Source organism: Doryrhamphus excisus, linkage group LG14 (assembly GCF_037039965.1).
Source record: "Doryrhamphus excisus strain RoL-2023G ecotype Guam linkage group LG14, RoL_Dexc_Guam_v1.1, whole genome shotgun sequence".
NCBI classification, from domain to species: Eukaryota; Metazoa; Chordata; class Actinopteri; order Syngnathiformes; family Syngnathidae; genus Doryrhamphus; species Doryrhamphus excisus.
Genome location: NC_136370.1, coordinates 12,513,812 through 12,536,254, shown reverse-complemented (window position 1 = coordinate 12,536,254; position 22,443 = coordinate 12,513,812). Strand labels below are relative to the sequence as shown.

The window sequence follows — 22,443 nt, the reverse complement described above, 5'->3', positions numbered from 1 at the left end:
GGCCTGAACATGTGTAAATGTAATCCACTGAGCATAATACTGTTATTTGTTCCAGACTGTTAAATCCATTCAGCTGCATTTTGGTGATATGTCAAGCTGAATACATGTCACAGGTTTGCTAAGCAGATGGGCTGAACTCCCTCAGAAGACAGTAAATAACAGAAAGCTGAAAAATGGTGTGAGGCACATATGTGGAGCTTTCTTTCCAAGAAGTATACAGATGTTTTCATAAGAAGAGCAGAGATTATGCTTTTGAAACAGAGCTGTCTTTTCAGGTAGAGAATGTTCGTATAAGAGAGAGGGAATCCTTAATACTACTTAATACCTTACATTCAAAACCTTATCTACTGATAGAGTATTTGTCTGTTTGTGTGATATGTCTTGACTAATGCACTTATCATACCTAATTAATCAAACCATCATTTTTGTGATATCATCATTCTGTGATGATTCTGAGTGTAGTGATTGACTCATCTGAATTCCGGCAGTGTGGGCTAGGTTCTCACTGAGTGATGGTGTGAATGTGAATGGTTGTCTGCCTCGGTATGTGCCCCGCGATTTACTGGCGATGAATCCAGTGTGTAGTACTTTTGTGTGAAATGAGCTGGGATAGACTCCAGCTCAGATGCCAAACAGAGTAAGCAGCATCGAAGCAGCTTAAGAGGCATAGAAAATGGATCAGCCCATGGGAGGGTGCATGGATTGAACAATGGCGTGCAAACTATGCACAGAGATGCCCAGGCAGGGATTTGAACCCTCCATCTCTTGACTGTGACACCAACCTGCTAACCACTAGACCACTAGAACAAATGCGTGATTGAATTTACTGTAATTTACAGTGTATACCTGTAAACCGCTATTTTTTTCTCATGCAATTTATGGCTAAAAACTACATTTCCCACAATACAAAAGTAAAGTGGATCAGTGAAATTTAAGCTAATATCACGTTTTGAAGGCTTATGCAGCAATCACTGACACATCTTAAGTAAGTTTCACCAAATGTAGAATTACAACAGCTTCTGTTTGGACTAGTCGGATTGCCAACCATCCGCTATCAGCAACAGGTTTCAAAAAGTTGGACTATTGCGGGATGAAGAGCTTTAGCTCAAGCTAAATGGTTAATGACTAACAAAAGTGACAACAAAAGACAGAAACTGACAAAGTGTGTGACAAAGGAATTGTGAGGCTATTTAATTTTGATGTTGAAAAAAAACAACTTTAGTGGTTTCAGTTTCCAGGCTGCGAAGGAAGAGGACGGCGATGATGGACTTTTTGTGGATTCTACTGTTTAACGAGTCGTTACAGGCTCTTTCAGTTTCAGTTTCAGTTTCAGTTTATTGAATAAAAAGTTAAAAACAATCTTTCTATGTAGCATCATTCTGTGTACTAAATATTTTGACGTGGCGGCTTATAGACAGGCCTATGAGTATATGTACTTAAATAGATGAATACTAACAAGGGTACCTCCCAGTATTGCTGTGCTATGAATAATTTACAATATAGAATTCTGGACACTATATTTTTCGATATGTAGAACTAGAATCATAACTACTTTTAATAGTGGTGGGCAAAACCGTTTCTTTCAGTGAACCGGATAATTCCGGTTCATTCAGTAAAAAGATCCGCTCATTTTGTTCATGTCGTTCATTTCGGTTAATTGGTCGTCAGCCTGTCAGCCGTGTCGAGTCAGTCCGTTCACTCATGTTCACGTTTGTTCCGACTCAACAGCGCAACAAAACGTGATGACTAGTGGTGTGTCGGTCATGAACGAATGTGTCAAAAGAACTTGTTCTTTTTTGTGAACGGAATGAACAAGGTCATCGACAGTGTCGGTCAATCTCTCGGTCTCGGTCTTTCAGTTAGCTAACCCGACCCACACACAGACGAGGTGCAACGATAGGCTAAGACAGGCAAGCATGCAGATAGTCCCACCCTACAAAAGGAACGGTGAACTGACTCTCCAGCCAATAAAAAAAAAAGCATTTGCAACTGAACGGACTGAACAGGTATTTTAGGGGCGGCGACCTCATTCATTCTGTTCACAAAAAAGAAATAGTTCTTTTAACCCGTTCGTTCATGACCAACACACCACTAGCTTTCAACAGCTCTTCAGAACTGCATGTTCACACTGTATATTTATCATGGAGTCATACACACAACACACACACACACATAAAACACATCTAACATAGCCTTCCATAATCATGTATGCAAATATGTAATTCATGTGTGACTAAAATGTTTACTGAAATCACAAATCAATGCCAATGACCTGTTTGCCTGCGCTCAACAGCATATGTGACTCTTGTGTTTGATGTGGAAAGTTGCAATGCTGTACATCAGTTGTATCTCGCACAACTCATTCTCCATTACTGCGTGTGGGCTGTCTATGTCATTACTGAGGTGACTAGGTAATATTATAATACTAAACTCTCTTCGATCTTGATCGCATTGCATTGTGCGTAGCAAATATTCAATATCATCCCTCTAATCTCTCTTTAATCTGCCTTTTACAAAGCACAGTATGATACATGATGTAGAGATTATTATTTAATCCCTGTGCGAATATTGCATAATGATGTTTAACTGATGCGTATTACATCGGAACCACATCCACCATCTGTTTACCAGGATGTACAGTAAGTGAACCTATTCTTAGTCAGAATGTTTTTTCCTACATTACAGCTATGGTGCACTACACCTGCCCCAGGCAGGGGTCAGCAATCTTTGCCATCAAATGAGCCATTTTGCCTCCTATTCAAGTAAAAAAAGAAAAAAAGACAAGTAGCCTGGAGCCGCAAAATATAATACAGCTTATAAACTTTTACAAGTTTTAATGATTTTTAAATGTTAACTGTGCAGAGATTGCAAAGTGCATACCTTTAGGCCTACCTAAAAAAAAAAAAAAAACATAAAACACTGAACTATGTAGGCCTTTTTGAGTGGTTCCCATGCTTGCGTAAAAGTCGAACAAAATGTAGCCAACTTCAACGTAAACTTTAACATAAAAAGACCATTAAGGGACCTATTTTTTATAATAATAATAATAATACATTTTATTTCAAAGCGCCTTTCAGGACACCCAAGGTCGCTGTACAGAAGATATAAAAACACAAATATAAAATACAATATAAAAGAGAACAAACAATAAAGAAGAACAATAAACATAGGTGTAGAGAACATACAATAAATAAGGGGGGGGGGGCATGTGACACAGTTAAAGAGGGTAAGCTAGTTTGAACAGATGAGTTTTGAGTTTTTCTATTCTTATTTTTCGGCCCTTTGTATTGAATTGTGGACTCATATAGAGCAGCTACACACAATAACCCGCACAAATAGCTTTTAAGTTAAGAACATTGTGAGAACCTCCGTGCCATCTACTTGAAAATGAGGACAAAATATGACAAAATAGAAGTTGTCAGGTTTTGGACACAGGTTTTGATACTACAGTATACAGGTCTGGTACACACAGAGGTCCAAGGAATGCTCAAGTCGTTTTTGTGTATTGTTCTCTAATTTTATCATTTTAAGCATTACTGGAACTTCTTTCCGGGGCGCATTTATTTCACATAGCAATACAGTCTATAAACTAAGCTGGAGCCTATCCCAGCTGATTTAAAGTGAAAAGGTACACCCTGTACTAGTCGCCAGTCATTCACAGGAACACATCTTCACACCGCCATGCACACTCACACTCACACCTATGCACAATTGAGAGGCAAAGCACCCAAAGAAAGGGAAAGGGGCAAACGACTTCATCTTATCACACTTCAATACAATTGGAACAACCAGTACTTTCACAAGTAATTACAATGAAGACACAATTTCAATGAAACAAGTCGGTTGGGTTTAATAAACCCATGCTATCCAGATTAGATTGGAATATTAACTGACTGGTACCAATCCAAGCTGTAGAGGGGGGACTGATCAAAATTATATGGGCGCTATTATATGGGAATAAGAAGTAAGAGGATACCAAATACTTAAAATTCAGGTGGGAGAAGGAAGCAAATGTCCTCTCTGAAGAGTGCTGGAAAGAAATGAATGAACAAGAGTGTAAGTCAATTTGCTCTGGAGGGAATATGAACAAAAGAATATGATGAGGTAAATAAAACCTGCACAAAGCAATATGGCAATACAAGTTGCTGGAGACAAGTGGTACATTTCCATATCTTTTTAGGGTTGCCGGCTGATTAGCACATATTAAGTTGAGAAATGTCTTCATGCTGAAAGATTAATTACACCCTGCTTTGTCCTCTCCATGTTTGTGTTGTATGGCGTTGACTATGTGAGCCAGTTAATTGAGGTCCATTAGGAGCACAGAAAAGTGTTTGGCTTGTTTTTAAGAGCGTATGCTGTTATATAAGTGAACAGGGCCACTGTGATGTCTTTCATAGTACTGTAAATGCTTTTGTTTGGTATTTTGGCGCTAACATTACCTTTTTAAGAGGGATAGTCAAAGGGGACTTGGGCATTATTTGAATGTTTTCCTCTTTTTTTATTTGTTTCCCCTCGCTTGGTTCGCATTATAAAGTATATGTTCATCAATATAGTCGATTATTGAGCATACAATGACATGTATAATGGTACCTCCGTTTTTGTACACCGCATAGGACTCAACAAAAATTATTATAAAAAATACTTTTCCGTTTTCCTACACAGTCTCGGTTATCATACGGACAAAAAGTGCGCAAACTAGTCCGATTCTGGCCAGGGAATCCTTTATTGTGGTTTATAAGTATTTCTGTAGGTTTGTTTATAGAACACACACAGACTGAACAAGTCTGTGAAAAAAAAGGTCCTGAGGAGATCCATACATTTGACACTGTGTCACCTAGTGGGGGGATGGCGATTCATCATGCGACACAAAATGCACATAATTTGGCTCCAAAAGGTCACAGCTTATTGCAATAAACATATACTTGCATTGAGTCCTCCTAAAACACAGCTTAGAAGTCATTTGACATTTCATGGTCAAGTCCTTTTCAACTCTCAACTCCTTTTTAATCCCTTCTACTCAATCGTATTGACCGAAGAGCACATTTTTACAGTTTAGTCTCAGTGTGTCGATGAGTCACATGACTGTGCTGGACTTTGTAAATGAACAGCTGCAGATGAAATAGTAATCCCTGGAGCACAAATCTCCGGCAAGTCAAAAACAAACTTTGAAACTCCTAAAATACGGTTTACAACAGTACAATTCAGATCAGGTAAACCCTCTGAAGAAAGGACAAAAATTGGACCTATCAACCAATCAACTGACCCAAACTCTGAACTGCGTCATATATTATAGAACCCTTTATAATTGAAAGAGAACACAATGCGTTCATTGAGGTTATACCTGTTATTACCTGTCAAAAGCAATACATTATATAATATGTATACACTGGTCAGTGTTTATATTTATTTTGTAATGTAACTGGCTCCCTGACACATTAACGCAAGTTTCATGAAGGAATGGCAAAAGAGAATACTAATTATATCATTAGAGTCTCCCTTCCCATGTGACAACATGCCAGCTGTGGAGTTCATGGTTGAGGGATGAATGATAGGAAAACCTGATGTTAATCAGGATGCTTAAAGGCAACATACTGTCGGCCATTTCAATTAATCACACACTTTTCCTCTGCATAATTATTAAATGTGAAATTATTCCACCAGGGACCAATCACACCCGTATTTACATTCCTTCCTTCAACAAATACTGTTTTTAGTAACAGCTGAATAACAAGGTTTTCATATGACATCCTTGTGTTCCTCCTAAAAAATGACTATGATAATCTAGAGTCTGTGTCGGCTTTGGAGATCAGAGATAACTTATGATGGACGAGAGAGCCTGGATCACAATCTCTTCTGTTTGAGTTAAGATGCTTGATGGGGTTGAGGCCAGTTCTCTATGCAGAGCAGGCATGTTATTCCACAATAAACGAAGCATTCAAGGGATACTACCCCCTGACAGTGACGGTTCGGTCTGTCCGATCATGAGATGATGCTTTTTCTTGCCTCCATCGCCAAAGTGCTTGCTCATACAACTGGTGTTATTTAATGTATGAGTATTTCTAGACCTGTCCTGTGTGTAAAATGCCTTCTGATAATCTAAAATAAATTAAACTTGATTTGACCCGTCAGACAGTTGTGTCCCAATTGTAATGTCTGTATAAGTATAAATATGTATCATGGAAACATTGCAACTTGTACAAAAATATTACAGTGAAACCTCAGCGAGCGTCGGTCATATAAATGACGAATGAAACGGTTAAATTAATATTTAAAGTTACTTTTACTTTCGCAAAATGACTGATTCACTGTTACCAAAGACAGCAAGATCAACGACCACCACCTTCCTGTTTTCCCATGAGTTTTTTTTTTTTTTATTCAATTGTGTTTAATTCATTCATTTTCTACTGCTTATCCTCACGGGTCGCTGGCTTGCTGGAGCCTATCCCAGTTGTCTTTGGGCGAGAGGCGGGTGATACCATGAACTGGTCGTCAGCCAATCACAGGGCACATATAGACAAACAACCATTCACACTCACGAGCAATTAACCTAGCATGTTTTTGGAATGTGGGAGGAAACCAGAGTACCTGGAGAAAACCCACGCATGCACGGGGAGAACATGCAAACTCCACACAGAGATGCCTGAGGGTCGAATCGAACTTGTGTCTACTAGCTGTGTTAGCCTGCGCGTTAACCACTCGTCCACCATGCAGTCGAGAAACACCAGAAATACTGTAATTCATGGCAATACAAGAAAGTGGTAGTGGTTGATCTTGCTGCCACATTGTGTCTTTGGGGACATCTTTATTCAAGGTAACGAAATGTTCATTTATCCCCTTCATTTATTTATTCATTATCATTTATCAGTTGCGTTGTCAATGACTAATATTTACATGTTGTTTGGTGACATAGTCAGGAAAGGGGGCATTATCATTTTTGGGTCCCGACCCACCAGTTGAGAAACACCACTCGAGAATGACTTTTAATGTCATTCATCCCAATAAACACAACACCCAATGTGCATGCTATAGTGCTTTAAAAGAAAATATGAGACAGGAGAACAAAGAACCCCCTTGAAGAGCACACATGAATAATTCACTATGTCAGATAAGAGTAGAGAGAGGAAATTAGACAGAGAGGAGAGAGAGATGGTGATGGAGTGTGAGTGATACAAAGTAAGAGGCAGGCAGATGGATTGACAAGAATAATCGCTTATTAGATTGCCTTAGCAGTAAAGTTTGATTAAGACACTTAGAAGCTCCTCAAGAGATTTGACATCAAGGAATGCTAACTGCCATCATGCTCAAAACATCACTGGATACATAAATATAGTATATCCCATTATCAAAATACCTGGGATTATGTGCATGGTTTAAATTTTGTCAGAAATTTAGGGGCGATAATTTCAACTTTTGCACCATGAATATATCGTGTAATTATTATGCAAGAGTGGTTAGACATAGCATTGTATGTATAGAGTGATAGTACTCTTCCTTGTACTTTGCAAACATCAGCTGCTTGGATACTGTTTCATGACATCGCTCATTTTAATTCATTGTTTGGGTTCTTTACTCAGTTCGTTCCATAACTTTCCACATATTAATATGCTCAAGGTTTGCTTTATGCATAATTTTAGTTGTCATATCATAAACAGCAGCAGCCTGTACTCTGGCATTGTGCCATCCATCCATTTTCTACCGCTTATCCTCACAAGGGTCGCAGGCATGCTGGAGCCTATTCCAGCTGTCTTCAGGCGAGAGGCGGGGTACACCCTGGACTGGTCGCCAGCCAATCACAGGGCACATAGAGACAAACAACCATTCACACTCACGTTCATATCTATGGACGATTTGGAGTCGCCAATTAACCTAGCATGTTTTTGGAATGTGGGAGCACACTCGAGCAGGGAATCGAACCCGGGTATCCTAGCTGTGTGGCCTATGCGCTAACCGCTGTGTGGCCTGTACGCTAATCACCGTGCAGCCTGGCATTTTGCCATCTTTTTGTAAAAAGGCTGCTGTTTTCCTAAAAAAAAAAAACAGGTCTTGAACTTCAATTTTATGTACTTATGTAATCAGCATCTCAAAACTACCTTTCATCTCAAAGATTTTAGAAAAAAGCATTCTTGCACAGATGCAGCCTTTTTTTTTAGATGAAAATGGAATTTTAGACACTTTCTAGTCAGGTCACGAGGCCTTTCACAGCACTGGGTCAGCACAAAGGTTTTTAATGACCTATTTTTAATGGCTGATTCTGGTGGTTTAGCCATTTAGTGCCTTTAGACCTACAGCCGCTTTCAACAGAGTGGACCATACTATTCTTATCTCGCTTGGAAAACTGTGATGTCAGGGGGACTGGCCTTAAGCGGTTTAAGTCTTACTTGTCAGTGAGTGGAACTGTGAGACTTGGGGATTCCACCTCGGTCACAGCCCCCTACCCCCTTGACTGTGGAGTTCCCCAGGGATCAATTCTTGGGCCCATTTGCTCTTTATCTGATCCAATTTGCAATTTATTGCAATATTCAAAAACATGGCATCTACTATCCTTTTATGCAGATGCCAAATGCATTGTTGCACACACACAAACAAATCTGTAAATAGTTTAAACACATGCAAAAACCTTGCATATTATTCTGTGTTATGTTGTAAATAAATGAAGTTATTTTGTCATCAAAATCCTTTTTTTTCCTGTGTTGTTCTTGTTGTTTCATAGAAGTAAACAATTGTTGAAATGTTTGAAGTGTCACTAAAACAAAAAATGTGGACATCAGTCACTGTTCTGCTTGGATTGACATACATCTCTACAGAAAAAGATAATTTTCTTAGTTTTTGTTCAAAATCAGGTGTTTTCGCTTAAACCACTGTATGTTTTACTGCAAATTTATGAAGACTCAAAAGGGCTACAACGTTTTTTTCTGATGAAAGAAGAGAGTGTAAAGTTTCTTTAGACAGTTTCAATGTTAATGTAGTCCTAAAACTCAATATTGTGTGGTTCTTCAAGGTTCAAGAAAAAATGGACGAAAACTCTCTTCTCTGAAAATGGCTGGCAGTCAATGAGTTGAAGGTGCACACAAGTTTCAGTTGTTAAACTCTCTGTCACATCTTCTGAATGCCATATATTTGTATTTTTGTTTATTTAGCCACTTGATTGATAATGCTTAATTTAGGTCAATTATATAATTTGCTAAAATATTCAATAACCAGTGATGATTTATTAATTGATTCATTTTTGAAAAATTGCAATAGAGTGAGTGCAACGAACCGCAACATACTGAAGGACAACTGTACAGTGCTTCATGCTTTGGCCAAAGTACCTATGATGCCTTGATATATTGCAGCTAGACCGCATGGTGGTTGAGTGGTTAGCATGTTGGCCACAAAGTCAGGAGATCTGGAAGACCTAGGTTTGATTGCCTGCTTGGGCATCTCTGTGTGGAGTTTGCATGTTCTCCCAGTGCATGCGTGGGTTTTCTCCGGGTACTCCGGTTTCCTCCCACATTCCAAAAACATGCTAGGTTAATTGTCAATCAAAATTGTCCATAGGTATGAATGTAAGTTATTCTTTGTCTATATATGTGCCCTGTGATTGGCTGGCGACCAGTCCAGGGTGTACCCCGCCTCTCGCCGAAGTAATCTGGGATAGGCTCCAGCGGGGTATGCTGGAGCCTAAGAGGATAAGTAGCATTGGAAATGGATGTATGGATATATTGTAATTGTAGTTTGGCACCTTCTCAATCCTGCCTGCAGGCATCCCCTCTTCACTGTACACTCTGAAAGTGGATTGTATGTTTTGGGACGACGGGAGTATATCCAAGCTGATTCTGCAGGGATGCGAAACTATCCTCCCAGGTCTGAGCTGGCTCCCATTTATAATGCAGAGTGTGTACAGTTGACCGGTGTTTTTTTTTACATCATCAAACAAAATAATCTGCAACCATTACATATATTCACCAAGCATACCAGGGGGCCCAGGCAATCATCAAGTGTTTTTGACTGTCACACCAAAGGTTGAGCTAATCTCTGTACTGCTGATTGAAATACCAGCCTCTCTACCAGTATCTGGCCTGGAGGTAAAATGAATATTCATACCAGTTTAGACAATGGTCATGAATATTCATAACGGCTAACACCAAATATGCATATTAGCCAGCCAGCCCAGATGGGCCCACAATCGCAACATAATGATCACATATACACACATACATGCACAAACACACTGGAACACATTTCTGTGTGCAATCAGAAAGTTGTAGTTCCTCTTCCTACAACATACTTTCACTTTTAAACATTTATAGGTAAATTAAAAAAAAAATGTATATATACACCCAAGATAACATCCATCCAACTTCTATTTGGCTTGTCCTCATTTCGGCCAAGGGTGAGCTAGAGCCTATCCCAGCTAAGTTACACCCTGGACTAGTTGCCATCCAATCACAGAACACATACAGACACTCACATTCGCACCTATGGGCAATTTAGAGTCTGCAACCAGCCTAAAATGTACTTTTTGGGAGCTGATACATGCACAAGGAGCGAATACAAGCTCCACTCCAAACACAGGTGGACCTCGGCTCTCCTGACTTTGAGGGAGACCTGCTACAAGAGCAAGGTACATTTTCCCTCCACCAGGTTTGAAGACGAATCAACAGATAAAGAAATTAAAAGTGAAAATGATCTTAATACTTTACATTACCTACCAAAGTGAAGCAAAAGGCCAACTGTAAGAAAATAAAGTTTCGCCAATTAGGTCATATTAAGAAATATGGGTATGTCAACAACATGGTAATTGATAAATCGTACACAGTACTGGCTGTAGAACCAGTGGTTGAGTAGTACATCAGTACACTAGTACACTAGTTGAATTATGTCCACACAAACTGTATGTCCCCGATGTTAAAAAAAAATCACACTGTGGCTTTTTTAAAACAATCTCCATCCAAATGAAAACACAGCTGTCATGCACATGCCAAAATAATGTGGGTGCTAGCTATGGACTGACGGCAATTTTCAGAAAGGTGATGTCATCTCTGCAGGCTGCACAATAACAACAATGGCGAGTCGAGGGAAGAGATATGTGTGGACTTATGGTGAAGTAGAGTTACTTTCAAGTCGTTTATTTCACAAAGACTTATTGAATAAGAATAAGAAAGTCCGAAAATGCACCAATGTTCCTTGTTATAATGTCAAAGGCCGGACGGCCAAAAGAAAAACGGGATTATATTTTTTAAATCTGTGCTTATGTGCACAGTCCTGACACCATATTGGATGTTTTATTCTGTATAATTGTTCGAATTCCATCCATCCATTCATTTTTTATAACGCTTATCCTCACTAGGGTTGCAGGCATGCTGGAGCCTATCCCAGCTGTCTCCGGGCGAGAGGCAGAGTACACTACACTGGACTGGTTGCCAGCCAATCACAGTGGTTCAATTTCGCAATGATTAAATTCTCAATGATCAATTAAGTTGGTAAAACGATAAATCGTGACTATATCATGAAATATAACCTGAAAAAAAAAATTAAATTCATCCACGTATCGACTGAACTTAACTTAAATTAACTTTTTTCTTTTCTATTTGAGCTTATGTTCACGGGACATCCTTCTGCACACCCAGTCTACCTGAGTCCACTGCTACTCTACCATACACAGGAAAGTGCTGCCTCACTATTATTAGCACAATCAGACACTTCCCTGAGCCAAAGCCTTGCTAACAAGCTTACAGTCTCTCAACACGTACTGTGTTTGGTTTTGTGAGAGCTTGTGTCACACATATGACACATCCACTGCAACTGTACACACACACCTACTCTTTCACACACACACACACACACGCACACACACTCAAACGTGTGTTCTAATAAGGATGAAAGCTGACATACAGTAGACATCACCTGAGATCTCTCTGCTCACATAAACGCATATGTATATGTATACATGGTTAAAGAAAGCTGCAGGAGCATTGCATTTGTTTAACTGTTTAGTCAGAATGAGATCATGCGAGTGGCAAAGCTCATATGGGTCACAGGCTGTGACTCATTGTATTGTACAACCTGGAAACAGTAAACCCACCACCTGGCAAAGAGCCTTTAACATAAAGCAAATGGAATACTTTAATAAGCGCAGAGTGATTGAAATAAAATGATAGTAATATTGACTCGAGAAATTGCACAGTAAAAATCCAATGTTGCTTTTTACCATCTGTGATCTCTATGCCGCACGACAATAACACATTTTAAACAAGCTATCTTTTTGGAGTGTATGAGGGTAAATAATGATTTGATCTTCTAATTTTGTGAGTTTATCCCCTTTTAAAAACATGAACAGCCCATCATTATATTTTAACAGAAAGCTTGAATATACACATCAGCCTTACCTCTCAAGTAATATATATATCACCTCCAGACAATGGGGGAAGACACACTTACTTCCTTACAGCTAACATTTCTTTGAAGTGTTGTTTCTTCGAGGAGAAAATGTTTCAAAGATGATAATTTATCTATATACTTTATAAATTAATCCAGTGAGTTAAATCCATCAAAGCTGTATTTTTTAATAATTATAATAATAAATAATAATTCATTCATTTTCTATCGCTTATCCTCACAAGGGTCGCAGGGGTGCTGCATCCTATCGAAGCTGTCTTCGGGCGAGAGGCCGGGTACATACTGGACTGGTCGCCAGCCAATCACAGGGCACATATAGACAAACAACCATTCACACTCACATTCATACCTATGGACAATTTGGAGTCGCCAATTAACCTAGCATGTTTTTTTGGAATGTGAGAGAAAACCCACACATGCACAGGGAGAACATGCAAACTCCACACAGAGATGGCCGAGGGTGGGCTTGAACTCAGGTCTCCTAGCTGCGAGGTCTGTGTGCTAACCACTCGACCGCCATGCAGCCCATAACTAATTAGAATAAAATAGAATAAAACCAGATTTACTTTTTAAATTCAAATGTAATTATAAATTGGCGGTAATAATAACTCAAAATGAAGTTCCATTTGACAAACTAACTGTAGAAATTATCCTAACCAAATATTTTACATCACTACTATTGACAAAACATAAAAAAAATAAAAGCAGCTGCTCCGTGGCTCCAAGGGTTTTACTCGCCAACAAAAGCCAGTATCTTCAAGGATGATAAATGGCCCTCATGTCATTTGTGGCAAATTGTTTTCACTTGTAAACCACTGATAAGAATGACGCCATATTAGTTTACAAGTGAGCTCAGTGGAAGTTATGATAGACGGTTTTCAGCACGTCACAGAAAAGGAGGGCATGGTTTGCTCAGTCTAACCCATCTGTCATGCCCTGTGTGGGTTCCTGTGTGACAGTTTGTCTATGTTCCCTGTCTGGGCTTTTGGTTTCTGTTTTGGACACTTATTTTGTATTGGACTTCCTGTTTTGCCTCGTCTACCTTTGTTGCCATAGCCACCCACACCTGTCCCTAATTTGTCCTCTCTATTTAGTTCAGGTGTGCGCTTCTCCCTTTGTGGGATCATTATCATTTGTCCTTCTGCTACCTGCATTCGGTCCTGCTCTCTGCATCCTGGGGTCGCACCGCAACACAGTCAAGCCGAACCGTGACGCCATCTATGAGTTATCTCACCTCACTGGAAGTTTTTTTTTCTATCCTCCACCAAGTGCATGGGAGAGGTTATGTTTTGGCCAGCATTTATCTATTTGGGTTCGAAATAACTTGAAAATTTCTGAATAGATTTGAAGTTTTCAGGAATTGTCGGGAACGGGATATGGTTGGTCTTGGGGGTGATCCAGGATTCTTTAACATTACGAGATAGGACCATTTTCACAATTTGTGCATTTAATTTCACACACAAAAAAAAAAGCTCAAAGCACTTGGGAGGGGAAAATACATGACAGCTTCCCCATGGGTTCTACAAAATATCAAAGACTCATCCAAAGAGTGTAGGATTATTATTTTGGTGTGAATCACAATATATGGGGGCACTGTGGTGCTTATCAGAGGTCTGCGCTCTATGACAGCTGTTCTTTCATTCGTGGTGATTAGAGCTATTTTTAATCGTATTTACCGGTATGGTGTCATAATTCCTCATATTGGTCCAATAATTATTGCACATCCCTAAAATGATGCCTTTGTTATTGTTACCCTCCATGGAGTGATTAGAAGGTCTTCCTGAAACACACTCACATAGCACAATAAGAGTGTACTGGGAGACACAATAGATCCATTGTTCTCAGTCACACAAGCGTTACTCTCAAACAAACTTGTCATTCCTAGAAAGGCACGGCAATTGCGTTCACGATTCTGTGTACTTTTGCATTGTAACCAAATATATTGTTCTTTTTTTTAATACAATTTGATTTTGATTTTCTAAATTGTGTGGTCGACTACGTATGCAACACAAACTTTGAACAATTTCCAGTGGATTAGAACGTTTGGATACTTCAATGTGCTTTATGTTGGAGTAAATCAGGCTTCAGTCGCATGGTTGCAGTTAGTACAAAATGCTCGTCCTTTAACGCTCAAGAAACATGAAACCTGAGTACTCCATTGCCTCCATTCTAGCTTCCCTCCACTGGCTAACACCCAGTTCATTTTAGAATTTGTATTTTTCATGTTTAAATGAATCAGCAACCTCAATATATTTCAGACGTCTCAAAAACACCCCATCTAGGTCTCTGAGGTCCTGTGATCAAGTCAGCCTTGTCATTCCAAAGACCAGATTAAAATCTAAAGATGCTCCCCAGCTTTTAAAATCTGGTGGCTCCAACACTCTGGAATGCTCTGCCTCTGGAGATTAGGATGTCCCCCGTTGTAATGACATGTCTCAAAAGATATTTTTCTCCTTTGGCTTTTAACCCAGCATAAGCGCTGTGGGATCGCTGTCCCTCATTTTTAATGGCTTTAGATTGTGATTGTGATTGAGAAGAACTGATGCTCGTAACTCTTAAGATGCAATAAACAAATGCTTAACAAATCAGACTTGACACCAAACAAAGGCAAACATATTGTCTCGGGATTCGACAATAGCCTAGCAGCTTTCGTAGAGATAACCCAGAAATGGACCATAGCAACACTTGCTTTGTGTGCTTAACCTGTGTGAACAGATGGTACACACTAACAAGCTAGACTAAATGTAACTACTTTTGGCATAGGCCACCACTGATCTCTGATTTCCTGAATCCTGGCCTCTTAATTAAATGCAACATTTAATCTACTCAGTTTGCAGTCCCTCATCTGGTCCAAAAACAACATCGATAAGCTTCCCGTCCGAGTAATTGGAGTCTTAAACCACTTATAATAACATAACATAGGAATATTTTTTTCTGACTTCACATTTTGTACTCATCACCCACACCTGCCATCCCTGTTAACAAATCTGTCTCAGCCAATTTCTCAGAGGTGCAAAGTAAAATATTGAGACGGCTCCACTTATAGTGATGTAATTAAGTGTATACATGACATTTAAAATTGGCAAAGAGTACATTTGGAATACAGGAAGTGAACAAATGCATCGTAATTGGTGTGAAATAGAGAGGGTCGTACCAGATCACAACAGTTGTGCAGAAAGTGAAGAAATGTAACAGTTACTGATTGTAAAAGTACCAGATGGAGAGGTAGGATTTAATAAGCTTTGCTTCTTCCTACTCCTTTTGGACATGTGGAACTGTGAACTGTCATTCCTGTCCCTACATGGTCATGTGTTTACAATTCTCCTCTGCCCTCTGTATCACACACAGAGGAGCAATTGTATTAATTGAATGACACATCTTTATTACATGCATGAATGTAGTCGCTCTTTCTCGCTCTCAAGAGAGAGAGAGAGAGCGAGAGCGAGAGACAGGCAGACAGAGGGAGTCAGCAAGGGTGCAATGGATTTCAGTGTTCTTTATTATTTTGGACGAAACTGATTTCTATTATTATTTCTACTCCGGTTTCCTCCCACATTCCAAAAACATGCTAGGTTAATTGGCGACTCCAAATTGTCCATAGGTATGAATGTGAGTGTGAATGGTTGTTTGTCTATATGTGCCCTGTGATTGGCTGGCGACCAGTCCAGGGTGTACTCTGCCTCTCGCTCGAAGACAGCTGCGATAGGCTCCAGCACCCCCTGCGACCCTCGTGAGGAAAAAGCGGTAGAAAATGAATGAATGAATGATTTCTATTATGAAAGGTGGCAATTAGCAAATGTCTGTAACTGTCAAGGAATAACCACATACATTTAGGCTCCACACATACATGAGTGCGCCTTGATATTCAGCCTCCTGTGATTGTGCGTGAGATGAAGGTAATAATTAGTGATGGAAGTGTGTGCGGTCTGGAAGTATATATTTATTAAAAAAGGTTTTTCACAAATGTTTCTTTTAGGTTAGTTTTAATTTGAGATATCACTTGTGGCATTTTTAAGACTTTTCTGATCATCTAGAACAGGAGTCTCAGGTTTTAATTGTAAACATTCAATCATTAATTTATTTTCTACCGCTGATCCTCACGAGGGTCGCGAAGGGTGCTGGAGCCTATCCCAGCTGTCTTCGAGTGAGAGGCGGGGTACACCCTGGACTGGTCGCCAGCCAATCACAGGGTACATAAAGACAAACAACCATTCACACTCACATTCATATCTATGGACAATCTGGAGTCGCCAATTAACCAGCATGTTTTTGGAATGTGGGAGGAAAACGGGAGAAAACTGCATGCACGGGGGAGAACATGCAAACTCCACACAGAGATGGCCGAGGGTGGAATTGAATTGCGTGCTAACCACTCGGTTGGCGTGCAGCCAATTGTAAACATATACATACTTATTCCATCTTCTGTAGCTTTAGTTTGTCTTTTTTTAATGTAAACATTGCCCGCTTCCTCTGGCTTTGTCATCTTCTCTTGTAAATTAGAGTAAGAAAGCTGTGGAGATTTGATGAACTATCATCTATGTTTCATAAATGAAGATAGAAAAAAGTGGGGTCCTCTTATTAATCCCCTTTTTCTTTTCTCCTGGCATTGCTGTACAGTTATCCCTTATTTATCACAGTTAATTGGTTCCAGGCTCAACCGTGATAAGTATTTCCACATAGTAGGATTTTTTTTTTTAAATGCAATATTTTTACCGTCACAACTTAGAAAACATGTTCATGACTTTCTTAGTATGGATTTCAATATTATTAGAGACCTCTAAACATGAGATAACACCCCTATGGTCACATTTACACTCGTATTGCCCAATGTAGTAGACATAATAAGAGTAAATAAGCCATTTAAAGGAGAGCTTTTTCCACTTTTCTGACCGAATATTGTTTGAATGTTGTAGGTTTGCACATTTCAAAGTGAGCCTGATTGTTCTGAAAGCGTGGTGCTAATTTCTCACCACATAACAAGATTAAGTAAGCCAGAATCGTGAGCAAAGGCGGAGGAATCTGTCCACGTAGAATTAAACTTTCTATTTTCTTCAGTGGGGGGGGAACAGACACCTCACCAGCAGTTGACAGCATGCAGGCAGGCACACACTGGCTTCCCCTCCCATAACCGTGCTTGTCTAATCACCACCCAGAACTCAACCATTATGCATTCACGGCCTTACAGAAAGCTGGGTATTTGAAATGCATTTCGAATATGGACAGTTCTCTCACTCTGGTGTTAAAATTAAATTAAATAATTAAGAAAATATTCATATTTGAGAGGCTGAAATCAGACGATTTTTACATTTAAAAAATCTGTTAATCATAAACCAAAATAGTTGTTGATTATTTGCCAACCGATTAATTTGTTATTCATCAATTAATTGTGGGGCTCGAAAACAAAATTGTCAGTCAGCTTCCAAGAAGGCTTGTAAGCCGGGTGCTAATAGCGCATTTTTGCAAACATCAACGGTCACCATTTTTCTTGCCCTCTTTCACTCTCCCCCTCTGGTGTACTCTCTCTAGTTCTGTCTGAGCAATGGGATAAATTGAATTAGAGCTCCAACATCCACTTTCCTGCAGTTGCCCCCCCACCCTCCCCGTCAGATAGTTAAAGAGAGAATGAAGGAGACCTGCTGCTGAAAGCTGAGATAAACAGAGGGCAAAAAGAAAGACGCTGCAATAAAAATCCGCCTGCCCTAAAGACAGCCCTAACAGCCTCTACTTCCCTTTACTATAGCCTGATAACAGTTAACACATTTCTCTTACCTGTCTTCCTGTGGGGGTAAATATAGCGGAAAAGGTGAGAAGAAATGAGTTTGACAGACATTAATGTGCGTCTACCTGCTCAGTGCATGCCATTTTGAAGGTTGCGTATATCATGAAAGTAAAAACACAAACACACATTATTGGAGCAGCAATCATGCAGTGGTATAGCTAAACCCAAAAAAAAAATGCAGAGAGGCCTTGAAATACCAGCTGTCCACCCCTGTTCAATTCATCTAGGTCCATTTATCCTGAAGCTAATGTAATAGCAAGCCACTCCCTTTGCATGCAAATTCAACACTTAAACACAACAAAAATGGACTGAAAATCACTAGTTTATCTGCTGTACATGCTCACTCACACTCTCTTAAGTGCCAGAGATGCATTTGCATAATGCATCTATATCTACGGGCCATTAGCACCGACATGAGTGGTTCATGTGCATATAGTTATTGTACAGATCAATCAATGCAAGCGTTTCTATCAGTACAAAAGAGTAAAACGCATCTAAAAATTAAGGCACAATAAAAATGACACACATAGTTGATACAAAGTCACAAAGTGCTCTAATGAATACTATATATAAAACAATACCTATGCTTTCAGTTATTTATATTATGTTCACAAATGTTTACTAATTGACAATTACCAACATTTATAAGTCCTGCATCCACAATCGGAAACCGCCATTATTCCTCATTATTTCTTCTTTTATACGTATACTAGGACACCCATGCCTTTTTTCTGTGTGATATAAGCTAGGTTTTCATTTGTAGTTTTGTATACGTAGTTTTTTTTTTTTTTGTCACACTCGTTGACAGACTTCTCTTCCTGGACTGCCTTGTTGCGCCACCTCATTCCATTGTTTGGTTCCTCGCCTTAAGCCATAGTTTGATGCTGTTTTTGGCACTTTTTAGTTATTTTTTATTATATTTTTGGTAGATTTTTCCACAGCTCTGTTATTTTTCTTAGCATTTTTATACTATTAGCAATACAATCGCCCCGATTGCAGAACCGACCATAATGTGAATTTGCACGAACTAGGATTCCTTAATTATTAATAGTATATTTTCCCGGTTACTGCATAGCAAACCTGTTTACGACTTTCTAAGTGCGGTTTTTAACATTATTAGAGTCCCTTTAAAGAACTCCCCTTAAAAGTAAAAAATACCACCTCTGTTAGGAAGAATAAATTTAATCAAACTGCACAAATGTATGGTTTGTGTTAGGTCGTAACATGGAATTATGTTCTTGTGTCACCATATGCTACTGGCTTGCTTGTCCGCCTCCAAACCCATCTGCATAGCCTGACTTGCATATCGAGTTATATCTAACGTCGTGTAGTGGCAACCATGTAATAATCACCATGCTGATACGAATTTTTTCCCTGTGTGTATACAATTCGTTCAGCGAGCGTACAGTCTTTGCAGACGCTTTTTCGTCTGATTTTGGATCAACATTTGGAATAAAAGTGGCTTTTGTTTCGGTGCATACAATTTTAAATTAATGCTTTGTTATACAATTCACAATTAAAGATGTCCGAAAAGGAGTAGGAGGAAGCAGAAAACACATCGATTAGTTCCAGCTCCGATAACAGTGTCTTTTAGCGAAGAAAGCTAACATTGTAAAAAGTCTTCAAGTGCCATGGTTGCTCACTGAGTTTCCTTTCTGTAAAACACTGCCCCTAGTGGTTTGACAGAGAATTGCATATCCCACACTCAACACAGGTGATGAGTGAGAAAAGAATGAAAACGTGTATTTAGTACATGCTGAGCTCTACCCGTCACTGACATTCACCAATGTAGACCTGCACACATGCACGCGTGCCACACAGGCACACCCCACAGTATGGTTCCGGTTCACTTGTGTGCGTAAGCATAACATTGAAACCCATTAATCTTTTATGCACATATTTTGCTGTGTCGGTGCTGTTACAGTGCGTTCATATATTTTCACTCCACTCTACTGTAATACGTTTTCACACTGCAGACACACACACGCACACACCCTGCACACAAGACACACAAACGCAGCACTTCTTTACACGCCCATATGTCCGCTCCTCTCTGGTTGGAGACAGGTGCGTAAATGTGCAGAATTGTTCAAGTACATGTATGCTTTGAGTGTTATCCGTGTTATCCGTGGAAGTGCGTTGAAGTCTCCCAACTCTAACGTCTAACAATGTGCGCGTGCGCGTAATTACCCTGAGCGCACCTCCTGTACATCCGTCCAAAGGATTGCACCCACACACACACACACACCTGTATAACTTGCACCAGACTCATACTGTGACCTTGGAATGTACTCATTTTCTACAGTAGGCCTTGCACTCCACCCACCGCAATATAATGCACCTGCACCCCGCTCCCCTACCCCACTCCAACCTCGTCCCATGAAAAGCACACCAAAAGGAGCTGATAACTCTGCTTTAATGAGCCACCATCTTCCCATCACTTAAACAAACACAACCCCAACGAGGATGCCATAAATATATGGTGCATGGAATACATATTTGAGTCAAACTTTACCTCTTTTGGATCTTACAGCCTGTATTGGCGTTCTTCGAGCACAGAGTATCAGGGTGTAATTATCTCTCCAAATCCCATCGTTAGCATTCAGTTAGGGTCGTAACTCCACAATAGGTTCCAAATGGCAGGGAAAAGACGCCATGGGTATTTGTGCATAGGTAAATATGTGTAATATCCCTGGATGTTAATTCCGTGTAAGGTTTACACTTTAAGCCTTTCTTCCAGAAGGGGTGCGTCCTTTCTGCATTCTCAAAGCGCCCGATGGCATCCTCCTCCTCGCCCTATTCTCTCTTGCTTTCTCTCGGTTTCTTTATCTCCGTGTTTCATCCCTCCATCCGAATGTTTAGAGAAGAAACCCATCCGAGAGAAAGAGATAGGAAGCCTGCTTCCTTCGAGCGTCACCCTTCTTTTCTCTTCCCTACTTCCGCTGCGTCCCGCCAGTATTTCCTTCTTTTCCCACCAGCCGCTGTCCTCGCGCAGGTGACACGCGAAGAATTCCTTTACAAGATGAACATACTCCGTGTAGGATACATCCCTCAATCACCTCAGCTAATTAAATCAATGGAAGAGTACGTCCCGTGGTAGACCGAAGACTCTGAAATTCCCAATCTTTTTCAACAACACATTTTATTTTACTTTCCAGTCGAAAACCTCTCTCTCTCTTTCTCTGTCTCTCTCTTGCGAGTCTCTCAAGTCAATTCGACACTGCTTCTCCAATTTTGGTAGACAAATGAATAAAACATAACCACGAGTAGTCCGTAGACCAGCTCGGTACCAGGGAAGGTTCGAGTAAAGTTCGAAGGGTTTCTCCGGCCACAGACAGTTTATTAGCAGCAGTCCGGCTGATGATCGGTCCGGGGTGTTCGCCTCTCGAGCGCAGTTAATCCAGACCGCGCATTGGGTATCAATTGTCAAGTGTGAGGCATTGAAGGGAATTCTACTTCCTGTCTATGCATCGTCAAAATAAAACGGAGTGCATGTCCATCGAGCTACTGTATATTGCGACAAGAGAAAGTAGAACTGTAAGATATTGGGGGGGGGGGGGGTCAAAAAATAAATTTGCTAACTCCATGTGCTTTAAATTAATTCTATGATGTTGTTTTTTTTTTGTTTTGTTTTGGGACTGCTTATTCTGTATTGCTTGGGTTCGAAATTACACTTTTTTAACGCAGTGTACATAATACATATTGAAGTGTAAGTGTCCAAATTGAAACATAGCCTGTGTACCTGCATAGTGGAGCCTTGGTGGTTAGTGTAAAATAAATGTTAACTTCCTCCTTTATTTAGTCATGTATGTACATCTGGGATTTTTATGCATATAAAGCAATAATTGCAAAACTATAAAAATGCGGTTTGTGAGATCAATGTGTTTGAGATCGATCTATCTTGATGATATCACAGACGGGCGACGTAGCTGACTTCTGGTTCCTGTTGCCCTGGCAAGCTAATAGTATTCTGAAAAGGGAATTTTGTGATTAAAAATACATAAATGACACAATTCCAATAACAGTCTATTAATAACAGAAGACGGTCCATATTGTATGCTAACTGAGAATGCATGCAAATCGAGGCAAATGGAGCATTATCGCCAATATTTGTATCGGCCAATGAAATACCTGCTAGCATGTTTTCCCCACACATCTAAAAAAAACGTATTTCATATTAGTCATTCCACCAAGATTGCAACTATGTGGGGTACAAGTGTACAGCAAGTATACAAGTGTATATAATAAATACATTTATTCATTCATTTTCTACCGCTTATCCT

At 39.8% G+C, this 22,443-nt stretch overlaps 1 protein-coding gene across 1 annotated transcript in view; it reads right to left on the bottom strand.

Moving 5' to 3' along the window:
- Window positions 1-21,576, bottom strand: part of LOC131140178 (leucine-rich repeat and fibronectin type-III domain-containing protein 5) — an 84,876-nt gene extending 63,300 nt beyond the window's left edge. Inside the window, exon 1 of the mRNA XM_058090364.2 lies at window positions 20,676-21,576. The gene's annotated coding sequence lies outside the window, so the exon portion shown is untranslated. The remainder of the gene's footprint in view (window positions 1-20,675) is intronic.
- Between the last annotated feature and the right edge of the window lie 867 nt (window positions 21,577-22,443).